This window comes from Phocoena sinus, chromosome 13, assembly GCF_008692025.1.
Source record: "Phocoena sinus isolate mPhoSin1 chromosome 13, mPhoSin1.pri, whole genome shotgun sequence".
Taxonomy (NCBI): Eukaryota; Metazoa; Chordata; class Mammalia; order Artiodactyla; family Phocoenidae; genus Phocoena; species Phocoena sinus.
The window spans coordinates 44,396,043-44,415,575 of NC_045775.1; the positions used below are offsets into that span (position 1 = coordinate 44,396,043).

At 39.2% G+C, this 19,533-nt stretch overlaps 1 long non-coding RNA gene across 1 annotated transcript in view; it reads right to left on the minus strand.

Annotated features, from left to right (window-relative positions):
* LOC116764756 overlaps positions 1-19,533 on the minus strand; it is a 158,472-nt gene that overhangs the window by 111,451 nt on the left and 27,488 nt on the right. The window contains exon 2 of the long non-coding RNA XR_004353003.1: positions 18,764-18,898. This is a non-coding gene — a long non-coding RNA (uncharacterized LOC116764756). The remainder of the gene's footprint in view (positions 1-18,763; positions 18,899-19,533) is intronic.

Genomic DNA, 19,533 nt, shown 5'->3' on the forward strand with positions numbered 1-19,533 from the left:
TTCTCATGCTTGCCTTAATACTCTGATGTTGCCATCTTGAATTCTTAATAATTTCACCTTTGAATTTGTGTTTTGTAAGAGAAGTCCAGTGGGATAATGGAATATGAGCAGAGGAAAATGGGAAATATGCATGTCCCCTGTCCTTGCCACTCCATCTGCATATAGAATTCACAATACCCATGAGCACAGAATTCCAATGGGCCCCTGATGTGTGGGCATTCACCAAGACTCAAAGCAAGGACAAGGTAAACATGAACATCTACTACTGAGTAGGCAGGGTGCCAACAGCCCCAAGAGGCCACGCTTTCAAATCAAATCAGAACTTTCTTCAAATGCAGAAAGAAGACAAATGACCAAGGAGCCCTACTGTATCCTTTCTTGTTTCTGTTGCTTCCCTGAATTAGCCAATCACCTACACTGAAAATGATGACATAGAAGGAAAAGACAGGGCAATCCATAGTTCCTTTAAGTCCTCTTTACTCATCAGAAAGCTATAGGTAGTGAGTGTTGATAGGCTGTATGTGTATCAAGAAATGAAGTAAAATCAGTTGAGTTAGTTTTGTGCAGTGTTTCTACTGTTCTGATAAGAACAAAATATATATGCACAAATTACAAGAACTGTGCAAAAGTGGTAATTCTGCATATAAGTTAAGTGCTTTTTAATAAAAAAAATTTGCCTTTAAAACTTGCAATGCACAATACAAATATGAATGGTAAAACGCAGGCTAATAATTTTAAATATTTTCATTTTTCTTTATTGAGGAATTAAAAATGGCAAGCTGAAAGACAAGCCACGGAAAAAGGGAAAACTTTCGTATTTTAGTACCTTAAAGGTACTATAGCTTCTAAAAAAAAGCACTTTCTTGATGTTTTTTGAACAAAGGGCCCCATATTTTCATTTTGCACTGAAACGCAGAAATTATGTAGCCAGCCCTGCTTCTACAAATATTTTACATACAATTTCAAGAGATTCCCATATCCTTACAGGTGGGAAAAAGTTAAGAGGTTATATATCCATATATATGTAATTGTATTAGTTTGCTTGGGCTGCTGTAACAAATACTACAGACTGAGGATTACTTAGAGAGTGATTATTGGTACTGTCAAAATGCAAAGATTTTGTTAGAGTTAACTCCTTTCTCTAATTCTCTTACTGCCTCTCACCTGAGGGGTCTCTTGAAGTATCTTGTGACTTAAGATAGCCCTTACTCTTTTTTAAAAGAAGAATTTTATAATACAGCATAAACAGTAACAAAGATAAAATGAATTTAAAGACTTCTATGCTAATAAACTGAGATTGCTCTTTAATTATCCAGAGCTCTCAAAACAATAATTGTCTGTGCTTCAGTGTTCTACACTGTTTTTTAATGAATACACGTCAAGAAAGCATTATATGTATCTACTTGATTCCATGAAGTTAATTCCATTAATGTGCCTAAATACTTTCTGGCCCTTATCTAAAATTAATCTCTAATAGAATTTAGAGCCTTTAAATTATTTCTGTTCTCAGAAACCTTTAAACCTTGTTCCCAGAAATTAACCAAAGAGGAGGAAATATGGGCTGCAATTTTGAGAAGCACACACACCAGGCAGGGTAGCACAATCTTTTCTCGCCCCCAATAATTTCTGAATACTAGAAGTACAATGAGGGAAGGTGGAAAAATTATTTGGCTCCTGATGTCCACAAGATCCAACACATTTAAACTCATTTTTATGCCATGTAAAAACAGCATTCTTTTCATATGTGGATGGTATGTATTTTGCCCACCAGATTCAGTAAGAAGTGAAGTATGACCAGAAGATGTGGGTTTTAGCACAATTTCTGACACTAATTAAGTCCATGTCCCATGATAGTTTAGCCATTCCATTTCTCTTTCTTCTTCTGTCAAGGGAGGGAGGTGACACAGACCCTATCCAGCCTTTAGGTTGCTTTTAAGAATCAAGAGAATGTCTGAAAGCCTCTGAAGATGCAATCATAAATCATACAACAATTTGCAACAGCGTTTTAAAAGACTATTTCACCAGACTAATTTTTCAACTAATATTTGAGTTGCTCCAATCAACTTCAAAATGTTTCTCCATGCACGTGTACCAGTGTTGTAAGCGAGTAGTATCCCTAATCCATAAAGTTAATTGTTGCATTCCCTGGGTATACTGTGGACAAATAATTTAATATATTTAATATTATTTACTGAGCATAAACATGATATTATGTATTGGGGCAGGTGAAGTTTAAAGAAGTGCTTAAGACTCACTTCTCTCAAATTGAATAAATACTATTAAGAATCTATTTCACGAAGTAGGTTTTGTGTTCAGATTCCATCTCAAGCCTTGGGATGCTAAAGAAGACAGTAAATAAAAACCATAAGACTTTGAAAGCTAAAACTCATTCAGTCAGAACAGCTAGGCTCTGTCAGAGTTTCCAGCTTTCAACTGCACATCTTAAATCAAAACAAAAAGTGGCTTTATTCCAAGTAGATACACAATCCAATGCTGAACAAAAAGATACAAGGCCTACAGTAAGTTTTGTCAGTTTTTTTAACTGTATTTTGTGTATCAAGACTAATGAATGTCATAGTTACATAAGTCAACACTGATATTGGTACATCCGAAGTTTGTTAAGTGAAGAAATTGTGAATTTTGTTGACTTTACAATCAGTTTTACAATAATTCAATGTCCTGCCCCCAATCTCTATAACCATCATATGCGCATTTGAGAAACAGATTTCCTGATCCTGCCATAGAGTTACTAAATGAAATTCTCTAAAAGTGGGGCCCAGGAATCTATATATTTAAAGTTCCCATGTGTTTCTGAAATCATTCAGGTTTGGGAACCACTAAATTCATAGTTCTGAATCTGGAGCACATACACAATAGAAACCAAGTATACCCAAAGCCTTCCTGCTGTTTGTGGGAAGTTGCTCAATTTCACTGTTTGCTTGTTTTCAACTAAAAACTAATATCTCCTTGTGAACTTGAGGGTTATATGTCATTGGCAGATGTTTTTATTTGATTCATTTCAACTAACTGTAACAGAGTACATTGGCTCTCAGATTTTTTTTTTTTTTGCGGTACGTGGGCCTCTCACTGTTGTGGCCTCTCCCGTTGCGGAGCACAGGCTCCGGACGTGCAGGCTCAGCGGCCATGGTTCACAGGGCCAGCCGCTCCGCGGCATGTGGGATCCTCCCAGACCGGGGCACGAACCCGTGTCCCCTGCATCGGCAGGCAGACTCTCAACCACTGTGCCACCAGGGAAGCCCTGGCTCTTAAATTTTAATGTGTATTAGAATCACCTGGGGTTTTGCTAAAATTCAAATTTCTGGGACCCATCAGATACAATAACTCAGTAAATTCAATGCAGGAGAGTGGAACTGACATTTTTAACAGCACCCCAGACTCTTTAAAAATCCAACTGAAGTAATGCTGCTGTAGTATGTCAATGTGTTCTTAGATCCTACCCCGCTTTTGTGTAGTGATTTGTAATTTATGCAGAACATTCATATGCATGCTCTCATTTTATCTTCACAGGCAGAAAGATGGGATAGGTATCATTGATTCCAAATTACAGATAAAGTTAAAAATGTAACAAATATTAGGTACCAACAGCTCCAGGAATCAAAACTAACACCATGTTCAGTGGTCCTTCCAAGAGTAAAGACCAAAAAAATAAAAAGGAAAATTATAATGTGCTGACCAAATCTGATATTTGCTTAACTAATGATATTCAGAAATTAATTTCAAAGAAAATTTGGAAGAAAGTTGGATACACTGAGTATCTTAAACAAAATCTAAATCCAAACTCCTCTCTCAATTCAACAAATTTTAGAGAATCTACTTTGTGCTAGATACCATGGTAGGAACTAGTAATATTCCAAGAGTCAATCTGTCAGAAATGAAACAGATATTAATTGATTATGAAAAGTGTGAGGAGTGTTGAAAAATATGGGGGAGGTGTTATGGACTGAATGTTTGTGTTCCCCCCAAATTCATATGTTGAAGCTATAAACCCCAGTGTGGCTGCATTTAGAGATGGGACCTCTAAGAAAGTAATTAAGGTTAAATGAAGTCATAAAGGTGAGGCACTGATCTGATAGGACCAGCATCCTTAAAAGAAGAAACACCACAGAAACACACTCTCTCTCCCTCTCTCTCTTCCTTTTTCCCTCTCTCCCTCTTCCTCTCTCTCTCTCTGCTCCCATGTGCACACACCAAGAAAAGGCCACTGAAGAAACAGTAAGAACAGCAGTCATCAACAAGATAGGAAGAGTGGCTCACCAGAAATTGAATTTGTTGCCACTTTGATCATGGACATCTAGCCTTCAGAACTGTGAGAAAATAAATTTCTGTTTTTTTAAGTCACCCAGTAGGTGGTTTTATTTTGTTTTTTAATAGTAGCCCAAGCAGACTAACACAAGAGGGGAGACCTAGACACTAAGTGCAATGGTTGAATTTAGCAGTGTCTGGTATAAGGCCTGAAGTTAAGACCCAAGATTACGGGCCTTGACATCTGGTCAAACCAGAAAGACCTTGAATGACCTAACTGCAAGTTCCTATCCCTACTCCACTCCCACAGATCCAGTCCATAGCTAAACAACCTTCCTTAACAAAGCAGCCGGGCACAGTTCCTGCCTATCCCTGTAGTGAGTTTCAATTCCCTTCCAGCTCATGGAATTATTCAACACAGAAATCACATCCTCCCATGGGAACCAGGGGCCATTCCATCCTCTTGATATTAAAAAACCTGGGCAATGAGTAATGGGATTAATAAACTTTTGTTGATCTCATCTGTCCAGTGTCAGGTATTATGTGTTCAGTCATCCCCATAACCGCAGGGTGGGAATCCCTCTTTCACTAATGGGGTGAAGAAGAGGAGATTAAAACACAGTGAATGCATTCAAACTTTTCTGAATGTCTTCAAAGCATTGTTTTAGAGTTGGATCATTCTAATCAGGATTCAAACCAGGTAGGCAGGAATAAAGAGGTAGACATAGAGAATGGACTTGACATGGGGTGGGAGGGCGAAGCTGGGGCGAAGTGAGAGTAGCACTGACATATGTACACTACTGAATGTAAAATAGTTGGCTGGTGGGAAGCAGCAGCATAGCACAGGGAGATCAGCTCTGTGCTTTGAGATAACCTAGAGGGGTTGGGATAGGATGGGAGGGAGGCTCAAAAGGGAGGGGACATGGGCACATGTGTATGCATACGGCTGATTCTCTTTGTTGTGCAACAGAAACTAACACAGTACTGTGAAGCAATTGTACTCCAATAAAGATCTATTTAAAAAAAAAAAAAAAAAAAAAAAAAAAAAAAACACAGTGAATGTGCTGGATCTGCCCACCACAGATACTTGAAAGGTCTAATTTAACAGAACAAACTTTTACCACTGGGTTAACTAGAATATTTTTTGAAAATGTCTCCTAAAATCAGATTCTCTGGCCTGACTGTTAGAGCAGTGGAGATAGACCTTTCTTCACACATTAAAGGAGGTCTTCTAAATGAAGTGATAAATTACATTAAAATTGGGTGGGGCCATGCTTCCCTCTCACTTCTGAGTTGTTTTGACTAACACGTTGGCTTTATATTTCTCTTTCAATTTTTAATCCATGTGACTCCAGAAATAGTTCATAATTTCTAAACAAGGATGGACAAATACCAGGAAATCTCTATATTAAAGAAAACTATGTATCAAATAGCTTAAACCTAAGACATCACTTACAATGCATAGACATGCCTCCAAAGAAATGTTTTGAAGAACTGTGTTTTTGTACTTTCAGTTCCCTCAAAGAGGAGCACATCTGTGCAGGGTTTCTTCTGTTTCCCCATCTATTCACCATGGCCCATGGCTGCTTGAAATTGACACACTCAAGTGCCACCAGCAAGGCCTGAATGAGAAAGGCTTGGAAATTCAGCCTCTGTGATCTCTCATATAAATATTGCTTGGAGTTGGACAGTGAAAAAGCCCAAGGTAGCACTATAATGCCAACATGACAGACATTTTATAACATCTGCCAACATAACACTATATCAGCATCTTGCTTAAGCATGAAAGAAGAATGTTCCTGAAATCATTCAAAGTGATAAAGTAGTCCTCAAAGAGATTTAGAGTTGATTTCCCAGCTATTAAGTATTTCTCCATCTTTTCCATTATCCCTACTGGGGATGAGAACACGGGGAAGAAACCATTCTACACAGAAGTATTCTAATCCCTCTAGGATGGCAGACTGTTATCTCAGGCTCTGGACCCTTAAGTCCTGCTCACTGGATTAGGATCTCTGCTCCACATCTTACTAGCTGCAAGACCTTCTGTAAGTTTCCCTGTGTCTCTGTGCCTCCACTTCCTCCCTTTTAAGTGGGGGGTTTTGAGACTGGCCTGGGACTGGGACCCTTTGCTGCAAGGCTTGCACCTGGACAAATATCTCCTTGAGCAACAAAATACAAAGAAACTATAAGGGACTAAAAATAACTGCATTTGTATGCACATTTGGGGCAAATTATGGACAACAATATACAAAGAGACCAACTATTTCCTATTTCCTTTTATTTGGATGGATTCGAATGTTTTAATGAGAAACATCTGAGTTGTACATGCCACAAACAGCTTCAACTTTCTACACTGACTCTAGTGGCAAACAGATAAACAAAACTGAAGCATCATTTTAAATGTGAAACGTCTTATAAAAATTAACTTACAAAAATGTAGGCTGGCTTATAGGCTGGCATTTACTGTACATTTTTCAAAAGCTCAAACTAAAGCTAATTTTCCCCACAAAATCAAAGTTTACATTATTCGGGCAGATTCAGCATTGTTAAAAATAATATGCAAAATAACCGCATTCATGCAACACAATTTCTTTAAATAGTAAAGTATAGTAATATAAAAGAGCAGACCTAAGTACTGAACAGAACATTTGTGTTTATAAGCTACAGTTAAAGATTGCTAGCTGACTTGAGTACTTAACAATGCTAAGCTTATTTTACAGTTTGGATCAAAGAGCAAAATTAATTTGAGATTATTAAGAACTCGTACCATTAGATAGCATCCTTAGGAAATACACTAAAATTTCCCCATTTTTCTCAAGCTCAAATGTGTCTATCCTATTGAGATATGAGTCTAGGCCCTGACTTATGAGCCCTGGGTTAGTCTTAGCCAGGATAATTAGTTGCTACACATGCTTTTCAAAAAGGGCATGAAGCAATAACCTGGACGACATATGCCTTAGTTTTCTCATCAAGAGAATGAGATAATACAATTACTTAGCTCATTGGTTTGCTATAATGATGTAATATCTGTTAAGAGGCTAGAACAGTGCCTTGTACATAGGTAGCACGCAAATATCAGTGAATATTAGTATTATTATTGTCCTAATATTATTAATATTGGTATTATTATTGACCTCAGAAATAACATCTAAAATAGTAGACCAAACATTAACATCCTTGGATGTGTCTCCCATTAAAGAGAATTATCAGGGTTCAAGTTGGCACTGCCAAGGCCTCTCTAACTTGTATTGTTGAGCCCTATAGAGAAAGTTACCTAAGAAATTAATCTTTGTCTGGAAAGTCTGAATTTTTGCTCTTGGGTAGTCATGACAAGAAGTTCCCAATCTAAAGCCTTGAATGAAGAAAATCACTGACAGTACTGAATATAATTTAGATCTAGTGGAAATCATTTATAGGCGATTTTTCCCTTCCTACATCTATAGTATAAAACTGGAATTCTCTTATACATTTACACTTACAACTTAGAAAACTATTTCAGATTTGAATCAAAAGCATAGTAGTAGGTTTATATTCATGTGCTACTTTTGCATGAGGGGTACAGAAGAGGAAGAAAGGGATTTACTGACATGTAAAGGAATGGAAAAGAAAATTGTCTACATTCTTGCATGTTCTTTTTTCAACTTTTAATGATAAAAGTTGGAGCCAAAAGGATTAAGCTACAATACAAAGGATGCCACGGCAACATGATTCTGGTTTCTTTTAACCAAAATGTAACTTTATGTTTAGCCTTTTGGTTCTTGACAGCACAGTGGACTGTGACATTTACTCATAAATATTTATTTACCAATTCACTTTAATTCTGTCAGTGACAGAAAGGTGGGAAAAACATGGTCTTTGTTCTCACGTATTAGGTGGCAGATGTCACTTACTGTAAGAAGTCCAAAGTGCTATGAGTCTAAGAGAAGAAAGCTCTTCTCTAAAATGAAAAGCTCTGTAAAAAGGATGACCATATCTTCCCCAATATTGGAAGTTAACTTATTTTGCAACTTGGTATCACAACCAAGTAAATACTGTACAAGTCAATACTAAAAGATACTGCCCGTGTGCCCTAATTTAAATGACATCATAGAATCCTTATTACAAAGTTTCTAAAGGTTCACAATAATCTTCTCAAGTCATCTAGGTCCACAACAAGTACATCTGAAATCTCCATAGATTTTGTGCATATAATAAATTTTGATAATATGGTAAAGTTCAGGAATTTAAATAAGGTGATAAGGGCTTCCCTGGTGGCACAGTGGTTGAGAGTCCGCCTGCCGATGTAGGGGACGCGGGTTCATGCCCCGGTCCGGCAAGATCCCACATGCCACGGAGCGGCTGGGCCCGTGAGCCATGGCCACTGAGCCTGCGCGTCCAGAGCCTGTGCTCCGCAACGGGAGACGCCACAGCAGTGAAAGGCCCGCATACCGCAAAAAAACAAAATAAAAAAATTAAAAAAAAATAAGGTGATCACTATGCTTATTAATTCCAAGCAGAATGAAACATCATGCTATTTAATATCTTTTTTCTCTTCTATATGCCCTTTCCTTAATTTTCAGAGCAAACAATTAATCCTCTGCTTTGCACCAACATGTTTTGATTAATAAGGATTTTATAAAGAGGAAAATCCAATAGCTTACAGCATTATATAGCTGGATGGTCGACATAAAGGATTGTAGAAGATTTAGCTTGAAACTTTTCACATAATGAGAAGTCATCCTTTTCTTTCCCTGAAGATCTAAATTGTAGGTTATTCTGTAGGTTATTTCCCAAGTAAGTAAATATAAATTTCTGAGAATAAAATACTATGAATTTTTAAAGAAAGTCCCTGGAAGCACATCTATTCTCATTTTGTAAAATGCTGGGGTCATCTTAACATAGGAAAACAGAAATGTGTCCTTAACCTTTGAAAAGAAGTAACAGTATTAAAATAGCATTTTGAAAATACAGTTATTAGGGAGAAAATTGTTTTTAGTACTGAAACGTATTCACTTATTCAATGCAATGTCATAGATTTAACAGCTATGTAACCCTTCAAGTAGGAAATTATAATGGAGATATTAAGAAGACCTTAATTAAAGCAGCATTATCTGTCTCTTTCTCCTCCTGCTCTATAAGAGGATTGCATCTTTATCTAGGAGCCTTTGCCTTTGAGTTGTACACATCTGTTTTTCATGACACATTTTGAGCTAACACCACACTAGTAAGATCAGTAGCAGTTCTAGTCTCTTAAACCTTGCAAGATATAGAGAGAAGCCAAGTATTATCTTTTGTTGTTATTATTATTAAACATGCATCTTCATGTTGATTCACATTCAAGATGATTTTATAAAGAGAATATGGAAGATGGGATTGATGGGGGAATCACAGCTGACATAGAGAAGCAAGAGAGCCACATGTGCTCTGGAAAATATTATGACTCCCTTTGTCTTCAGTCTCAGCAGAGAGGAGGAATTAGGGTAGGAAGTCTTACCAGCCTTATCCCTAATAACTCTCAGTCATAAGGCCTGAGTTCTAGACAATTTGACCTCACTGCCACTTGTCCCTGCTTGAGCCTTGCCCATCTCTGTGTTTTTCTTTATGTCTTCTCTTCCTAGAGGACCTTCTTCCTCACTCTTTGCCAGCCAGCCACATACCTCTCAGCCTTCAAGGAGGTGAATATCAATTCTACCTTCTCAACAAATGCACCCCTGGGAGTGATCTTTCCTTGCATGAGCTTCCAGAGCCCTTAAATCTAGCCCCCAAAGCTGTCACATATTTACCTCCCAAGGAAAAGTCCTTTTTTCCCTGCATGTACTGTCTTGTTCCTCCCTTTCTTAATAATCCTATTGCCTGACCAATACTTCCTTATGGTAGGGGCAAAGGTGATATTTGAGATAGGTCCTGAGTGTTGGTTGGATTGTATAAATTTGGTAGGGGAGATGGAAGGGAATTCCAACTCAGGCATTAAAGCTCAACCAAGAACTTTGACTTAGAACTGAGCAGAGTTTGCACAGGGTAAAATAACTATCCAAGACTAATTGTGGAGGGTGGTTCATGCGGAGCACAGTCCTTACTCTTGTTCAGGTGACAGAATATCATAAATCGATACATACCATCTCACATACATTATTTACTATGTCCATAATGGAAACAACTTTAAAAGAAAGCATAATGAGATATAACTGTATACAGCATGACAACCACAAACATATGTCTGCAAAATATAAATCTGTCCAACTAGACTAGTTTTCCCCAACGTTTCCTATTTGCTGTTTGCTCATTGATCTTGTCATGTACTAAAGCAGATTTCAAAGGTTTGTGGAGAGGGGATGGAGTATGGAAGGAAAAAATAAATTTAAGGAAAACTTATCTATTAACTTTATTGTTTTCTGAGAATTTTAGGAAGATTCCTCTTTTTCCCTATTTCAGGAGTTTTATTGAGAATCACTGATTTAGGGCAAGAGTGGAAAGTGATACTGTATAGGTGGGGAGAGGTCAGCTTAGTCTGGGTCCAGCCACATACACTGAGGAAAGTATTTACTGCTTCCCCGCTGCCTTAAGTCTCACCAGAATTTAATGTGCCTGACACTGAATTCAGATATGCTGCTTTAAAATATGTATTTCCTCCATTTTTTTCCCTGAAACATTTTCTTCTTGTCTAGTTGATTGGTGTAACTATGTAAGCATTTGGCATTCTAGCTGAATGAGAACGAGATGAAATGGCAGCTCTCCCAGCCCTCTTATTTCACAACATAGAAGTAAAACTGGCAATGCAGAGAATGTTATAATTCAGATGTGTCAGTCCTGAGATGTTCAAAAGTGGTTAGCAGCAGGAATACCACAGCCCATTTTGAACCACAGCTAAGAACAGGGATACCCCATCCTGCTGTTCAGAGTGACATCTACTGGTATCATCAAGTTCAAGGCATAACTGTGAAACACGTCTCCTCTTTTCCTTAAATATAGGCAGAGAAGTGGTTGTGCAAAGATATGTAGGAGATTGAAAAGGCGGTCATTCACAGAAGTCTTGTGGGCCCAGAGCTTTGGGAAAGTCCTTGTCCCCAAAAGAGAAAAAGTTTCAGAACAGGTGAAATGGAAAGAGAGGGGAATAATATCACACTTGGTTCTCTTTTGGTTTTGATTTTGAAGAGAGAACATGCTTTCCTGATCCAAAGCGTAGAGTTAGCAGCTCTGTAATCTTACCAAAAGTGAGCCAATTTGACTACTTAGAGAGAGGTGACAATGTTCAAATCTGCCAAAATTATCTGGGCCAATTCAAGTGTACAACTACATACCAACCCACACAGCAAGAGGCCTACAGCTGACTGCTGAGAGACCTGTGGCACTGTTTCAACATTGTCTAGTTTTAAAAACAAAGTAGCAAGAAATTATCCAGAGAATTGCCTTCAAATATTTCCTCATACAGTGATATGGAATATCTATAACTCAAGCAGTAATAACCAGATACCATGCATTAATAAGCTGAGGAAGAACAGAAGTATAGGGTGAGACTCCTGTCTCAGTTAGTAATGGTCTTCTTGGAGGTAAATGAAACACACACACACACACACACACACACACACACACACACACACACACACACACACATACGTAACCAACACTATGGAATTAATATTCAGTACGAAGTGAGAGGTCATTTCTCTGCTCTTCCTTCCTCAGGTCCCTCCATCCTCCACAAAACTATCAAATATGAATGCTTACTTGTCAATAAGATTTTTACCCTTTGTCTTATAAATACCACCTTTCTTTTCCTTTCACAGTCCAACTTCTTCAAAGACTAATATAGCTTCTGTCTCCCCTTGCCTAGCACAAACCCCTCAACTCATTGCAATATGGCTCTGGCCCCACCAGCCCATTAAAGCAGCTGCCTAAGGCAGAATATGACCTCCTAATTGTCAAATCCAAAGGATACTTCTCACCTTATTTAATGTCTCCTTCTTGCTTACATTTCTCTCTGCCTTTGTTTTCCAGATCGCTAGTACTCCTGATTTCACGTCTTCATTCCTAAATTCTCCTTTTAGTCCCAAAGAATCTACCAATAAGTATTTATGTGAAAGACTGCTGGATACTGGGTACACAGAGATGAACAAGATGCATTCCCTACCACTGACTCCTCTTCTTCCAATCACCTCTTAAACACTTGTGGTCCACGGGATTTTCCTGTCCTCAGCCCTCTTCTCAGGCAATAGAATCTCTAAAAAGGAGCATATCCAATTCACTGGTTACATCCTCAACATGGATAATTCTTAGATCTGTGTATCCAGATGTCCTCTCTGTTGATTTCCAACTACCAACTAAACATCTCTATCTGCATATCCCACAGGCATACAAACACCTAAAACTGGATTCTTTACCTTCTTCTTTAAAACCTGCTCTTATGTTCACATTATAATGTGGGCTTCTTTTTATCTGTCACATCTAACTGAATAGTACATATAATTAATTCTATCAGAAATTGTTTTGATGTTAAATTTCCACTGCCAAAAATGTAAACGTAACAGCCTCCAATCAGTCTTCTGTCTCTCCAGGCCCTCTTTGTAACCGTCTTTAAAACTTCCATCAAAGATCTGTTTCAGGGGCTTCCCTGGTGGCGCAGTGGTTGAGAGTCCGCCTGCCGATGCGGGGGACGCGGGTTCGTGCCCCGGTCTGGGAGGATCCCGCGTGCCGCGGAGCGGCTGGGCCCGTGGGCCATGGCCGCTGAGCCTGCGCGTCCGGAGCCTGTGCTCCCCAACGGGAGAGGCCACAACAGTGAGAGGCCCGCGTACCGCAAAAAAAAAAAAAAAAAAGATCTGTTTTAGGAAGGATGAATCTGATCACTGTACTCCTCTACTAAAGTTTTTCCATCATTCCCTCCCTTCAGCACAGAGTAAATTTAAAATTTTTTGGCAAATTGTTCTACATCCTTCATAATCTCCCCCCACCACTGTCCACCCATCCAGCCTCACACTTCATTACTCCCTCAGATACTCCCTTAACTGCAGACATGCTGAACTGTTCACTGTTCTCCAAAAATAGGCAATTATCCAAACATGGATGGCTCTGAATAGGGCTTTCCTGCGCAGTTCTTTTCAGGGAAGCAGGTCACTAAGGCTATTTGGACAATTCCAAAATTCAGTCTAGGAGACCTGGCCTTCAATAAAGTACTAGAGAGGTAGTGCATAGAGAAAATAAGCTGAAGCACCGACCTGAAGGTACAAAAAGCCACCCAGTTTATTTCTGCAAGAAATTTTTCCAGATGAAGAAAACTCTTGAGAAGTCAGGGTCACAGCTATCCAATCTGATACATTAAATCAGAATAATGAGAGTTGAAGAAAGAAAAGTCAAACAATTCTACTTGCAATTGCTGTGTTCATTGAGGCCAGACAGAGTATCAAATCTGGTCCTTATAAGGCCTCACAATAGACATCAAATCAAATTCAATAATCTACGAAAAGGAAGCCTCCCTAAGTGGCTGTTATATTTTCAATCTCTACTTAAATGAATGTAATAAATAGGTTCCTGGAAGAGGTTAACAATACAATAATGTGATAAGGGCATTCCTCTCTTTCATTAGCAGACAAAATGAAAAATAATTAGAAATTCCAGGCAAAACAAAAAGTTGCACAAGAAAGTTATAGTCCAAATGTGAAGTAAACTAATACATCACATGCTTTTGAATAATTGATGAGATGCACAGAAGAAAAGAAAACCATTTCACTTTGATTCCTAGAACATTCTCCCTTAAGCAGCACAGATTTAGTGATACAGGGTCATTCATAGCATGGGGCTCTCCAAGAAATACTATTACCAAGCACTTACTATGTACCAGGCATTATTCTAGGAACTTAGTAAGTACTTTCTTATTTAATGCTCACAACACCACCAGCAGGTAGATACTATTTTATGACCATTTTACATAAGAGGAAGTGAAGGCACAGAGAAGTTAAGTAATATATCCAAATTTGCAAAAGCCCAGACAGAAAGTGGCAGAACTAGATTTTGAAGCCAGGTGGTACAGTTCCAGGGCCTGTGCTTTTACCAACTGCATTATTTCATTGGTTTTCAATTTTTATAATTAACTTCAAAATGAAGCAGAGAATACATAATTACAGGTCAAAGGATCAGTGTTATACACCTTGATGATGCAAAACTAATGGAATGAGGGAAAAGACTGAAGGAAAATGAGATGTATTCTTTCTTCATCTTACATAGAAAAGAGCTATGGTACATTTTCCAAAGTTGATTCATTATAAAACGTACTTTTCAGAATATGAGTTGTAGTTATAAGTGAACCCACCAAAAGACAAAAGATAGTAATAATCCAAATGAACATTTTGGCTAACCCAGTATATGTGTATGTATATGTGTGTGGTTCTATACACACACACACACACACACACACACACACACACGACAGAGAGAAGATAGATATATAAAGATACATCGAAAGAGAGATGTCAGTGTTCACTACAGTTATTTCTAAGGATGATTTTAATTTTCTTCTTAAAGCTTTTTTTTCATTTTCATCTTTTCTACAATAATATGTATATTCTCCTGTCATTAAAAATTTCTTTTTTTATAATGTGGTTGTGTTTATACAGTATTTGAAAGCTAGGTGGAAATGAAAAGAGATTATTTACCTGATTAAATGTTATTCCTTCTGTTAAGAAATAAAAAATGATTTTAAGAAATAGTCTTAACCTTCTGGAACCTCTAATTTTTCAGAAAGCTAGACATATCTTTCATGAGTTCAAAGTGCTGAGATCTCTTCAAGTTAAAAGAATCATATTTTTCTGAGAGTTCTACCACTATGTAATGTTCAAATATCACTCCAACACTACACATTTCAGATGTTAAGGAAAAACCAACTTTTAACATTCATTCCTCTTGTTAAAATATAAAATTCACCTGTCTTAAATGTAGATTTTCAACACTACAAACACGTCCTTTCCAAGGCAGTCATGCTTAGGGTCAGGTGACCTAAGTATGCTATATGACAACCACATATTGTGAACATAATTAAATAATTTAAACAACAAACTCTTAAGAATAGCCACGTTAATTGACACAGTGGAGAATTTCCAGGGAGATACAATGGATTTTACAGTAGCTGAAGAGCTCAATTAATCATTCAGCGCAATACTTTCCCTTTACACAGATAAAATGCAGTTATTACCATATTACAAATAAATCAGCTGAGACCCAGTTTAGTGACTTCCCCCAGGTCATGCAGCTAATTGTGAGAGGAAAGGAATTACAACTCACGCCACCTGCCTGCCTTCCCATGAAAGAGCTTCTCCTGCCATAGCACACTGTCTCATTGAGTAATGGTGCAAGATACATGCCCGTGTCATGAATTTGGAGGTGCTCTTCTTATTGACTTGTCTCAGAGGTTACTAACAACATGATCCATGCATAGTTCATCCCTCGCCTGGATTTCCAACAGAGTTTATCCCTGAAACTCCAGAGTCCCCAGTTCTGGTTGCAACCTCTCCAGATGTTTTGTCCCCCAAGTGGAATTCACACTCAGGGTCACTCCTCCTTTCTGTTCAAGAGTAGTGGCAGTGTCCTCATCTTTGCTTCACCAGAAAAGCCTGAACTCTCCATACCCTCTCAGAATATCTTCTTGTTCACACTGGTGTATCATATTACCTTGTGAGTATATTCTCTCATTTCCTCAGTTGTAAAGCCCAGTTGTCATTCCCTTTATTTTACCAATCTCAAGAGAATCTGACTTCTTTCACAAAAATCCAAAGCAGAGAGCTAGTCACGTTCCTTTACTTATTCTCAACACTCTTCTTTTTCCTTAACCTTGGATCTCACTTAAATACCTACAAATTCAGTGCTTTAAATCCATGCTCCTGTCGGGCACATCAGCTTGCATCCAACAGGACAATACTGTGAGATCTATGTGCAAAAGTACCATTTGTGGGGTTTCCCTGGTGGTGCAGTGGTTTGGAGTCCACCTGTCAATGCAGGGGACACGGGTTCGTGCCCCGGTCTGGGAGGATCCCGCATGCCGCGGAGCGGCTGGGCCCGTGGGCCATGGCCGCTGAGCCTGCGCGTCCGGAGTCTGTGCTCCGCAACGGGAGAGGCCACAGCTGTGAGAGGCCCGCGTACCGCCAAAAAAAAAAATGTACCATTTGCATTTATTCTCTCATTTAATAAATACCTTTTAACTGACCACTATGTATCATACCCTAGGCTAAACGTTGGGGATGTGAGAAAGAATAAGGTAGGAGACACATTTCTTAACCTTAAACTTCTCACGGTCTTGGGTGGGGGGAATGGGAGTGCTAAGCTGTTAGGTTCATGTACAATGAGTCATTCGACCATGCAGTGCGTGCAGCAGCACTGTAATCAACATATGTGAAAAGTGATACGGCAGCAGAGGACACAGCAGTGTTAATTCCACATGACACGTGAGCCAGGTTTTGAAAGACTGGTATAAAATCAGCAGGATAGAGAGCAAGGACCCTCTAAGGAACATAAGTTTGGGGTAAGAGAAGCTGACTGAGAGGGAGTATTATTGTTATTATTGTTATTACCTAAATCAATTTTGCAAAGGCAGGATGTGAAGGGTACTAGAAGGCAGGAAAGAAATGCCGCTGCCTGCCCTGAGCCCCAGCCTGGAGTTAAACCTGAGTAAACTTGGCTCCCTATGTGACCTGTCACCCTGGATAAACCAGCACTGCCTGGCTCCCGTGGCATCTTTCCTGGGCACAAAATTTCATTGTAAAAAACACTGGGAAGCCAATCACAAAGCAGCAAAAACAAAAGCTGTCTACATTCCCCTGCTGCAAAACCTCTTGTTTAGAGGAAATGTTGAAGTGAAGAAAATAAATAAAAGTTGTTCTGAAAGGAGAGCCAATTACATTTTTGCCAAACATAATGGGAAGCGGAGAACTAAAGCAGACAGAGTAATGTCTATCTTTGGCACACCAGACAGGGAGGAGAAGAGCGTGTCTTTGATGGCAGACTTTATTTTAAAGGTGCCAACTGACATTTTGAAAGGACATAAAAACACAGAGAGGAGAGAGCTCTTCAGCCTCTGCTGTCTGGGTTGCAGAAGCTCCCAAGTGCCCCCAGGGTTTTCATTTTTCTAGTCTAAGACTAACACAAGATAAAGTGCAGGAAAGAAAAGGAAGAAAATAAAACAAGTCCCTGTCTTAAAGCAGCCACGCGAATCCACATGATGCATTTGAGTTGAAAGTATAAAGAGAAAGACATTTCCTGACTCTGGAAGGAGGCTGGCAGAAGGGGTTCTCTGTGGTAACCAAAGGCAGAGTCCTGTCCATCAGCTGAGCAGTCAGTGAAGCGCATGCTTGTTTTTACAGGGAACCCCGTTCCAATAGCAGGACAGGTGCAATAGCTCATGTCTAAGGCCACCAGTTACTCAAGACTTGAAGAAAGCCCCCCCCATGGCTTTCCCATAGGCACACTTACAGCTGATCAGCTGCCTGAGGTCAGGAACCCAGTGTCCTGAGCCCTCCGAATCTTCAGAGCACATCTCTTGCCTCTTTCCTTCCCTGACCCTATGGTCCTGCTGTTCACTGAAGGTACAACTTATATGCTTCTTGTCTCCTGATCCTCCTAAAACATTTTGCCCCATTGAAGAAGTTTAGATTTAAATGTTTGACACACCTTCATTGAGCTTTGGACGTCTCGCAATCCAAACTTCTCCCTCTGTCCCAGGGTCATGTAGACATTTCACTATATCTTTAAAAAAATTTTTTTTAATTTATTTAATTAATTAATTTATTTATTTTTGGCTGCATTAGTTTTTTTTGCTGTGCGCGCGCTTTCTCTAGTTGCAGTGAGTGGAGGCTACTCTTCGTTGTGGTGTACGGGCTTCTCATTGCGGTGGCTTCTCTTGCTGCGGAGCAAGAGCTCTAGGCTTGCGGCCTCTAGAGCGCAGGCTCAGTAGTTGTGGTGCACGGGCTTAGTTGCTCCGCGGCATGTGGGATCCTCCCACGCCAGGGCTCGAACCAGTGTCCCCTGCATTGGCAGGAGGATTCTTAAGCACTGCACCACCAGGGAAGCCCATCACTATATCTTTTAAATGAAGAAGGTGATAATCCCCTGCACTATTACTCAGGTAAAGGGGATTCATATCATTCTGGAAAGGGCAATGAAGGATAGAAAATGGAAAAATCAAGGAGCCAATGATTATATAATTCAGAGGAATGGTCTATTTCCAGTCAAGCACTGACCAACACTTACTTCAGCTCAGTGCAAATAAATACAGAAGAGGGAAAAGAGAAGTATACAAGAAAATAATTCAGTACCCACTCCATCCTCCTCAGCTTTCTCACACTAAGACTCCACACAAGTTCTCAGCAACACAGCATCTCCAACTCACCTCTGACCAACTCACTGTGTGCTACAGTCAATACTATCATGCAGCCACTGCTTATCAAGTTCCCACTCTGGGCAAGATACTACGTTAGAGGATCCAGGAATGAAGAAGACAGAGCACCAGCCGGCAATAACGTCACAGTCTTAGCAAAAATCTTACCGGAAGAATGTGACCAGGGTGAGCAGGAGTCTGGAGGGCCAGTTCCGTTACAGAAGGTATCTGACAGAGTAAGTCAATCCAGGGAGGTAAGACCCAAGTCCTCAGAGTTCAGTCAGGGAATCAGAAACAACAGTCCTAGCAAAGAGAAGACAATGACATGAGTGCAAATCCTAGGACAAAGGTTATTTCCTTCCTAAGCTGTTTTAGACTTCTTGCTGTCTGTAAAGACCCAGGACCTGGGGAAATAAATTATGTCCAGGAAGTGGTTCAAGGCCTCCAGGGAAAGCCTCCTGCTGTGTGAGTACAGAAACAAACTATTAGATTGCTTCATAACCTCCATAAAATAACATGCTTTGCTATTTTAATGGCTAAAACAAAAGCATAGTTACTTGGACACTGAAATAACTCATTTTGGCCCTGGCAAGATTTCAAAAGGACAATAACAAAGGTAAGAAAAAGAAAGGAAAAAGAGAAAATTAAGTTCCTTATTTCTTAAATGACCAATATATGCACAAAAGTTCAAAGAAAACAAAATTTCTGTACAAATTACAAACGCCCTCTCAATTTTTTTCAGAAATGCAGTTCAGCCATGAAGAAAATCTCTCTAATTTCCGGAGATGATGAAAGAGAAGGCCAGTTTCTTAATTGCCTGATTGCTAAACACATTAGAAAATGGATGGCATTTCAAGATTGAGATTCTGGCCAAATATTATCTTTTGTATTAGAAACAGAAAATGACTCAGGAAAATATGGAGCTGCTTTTTATGAAG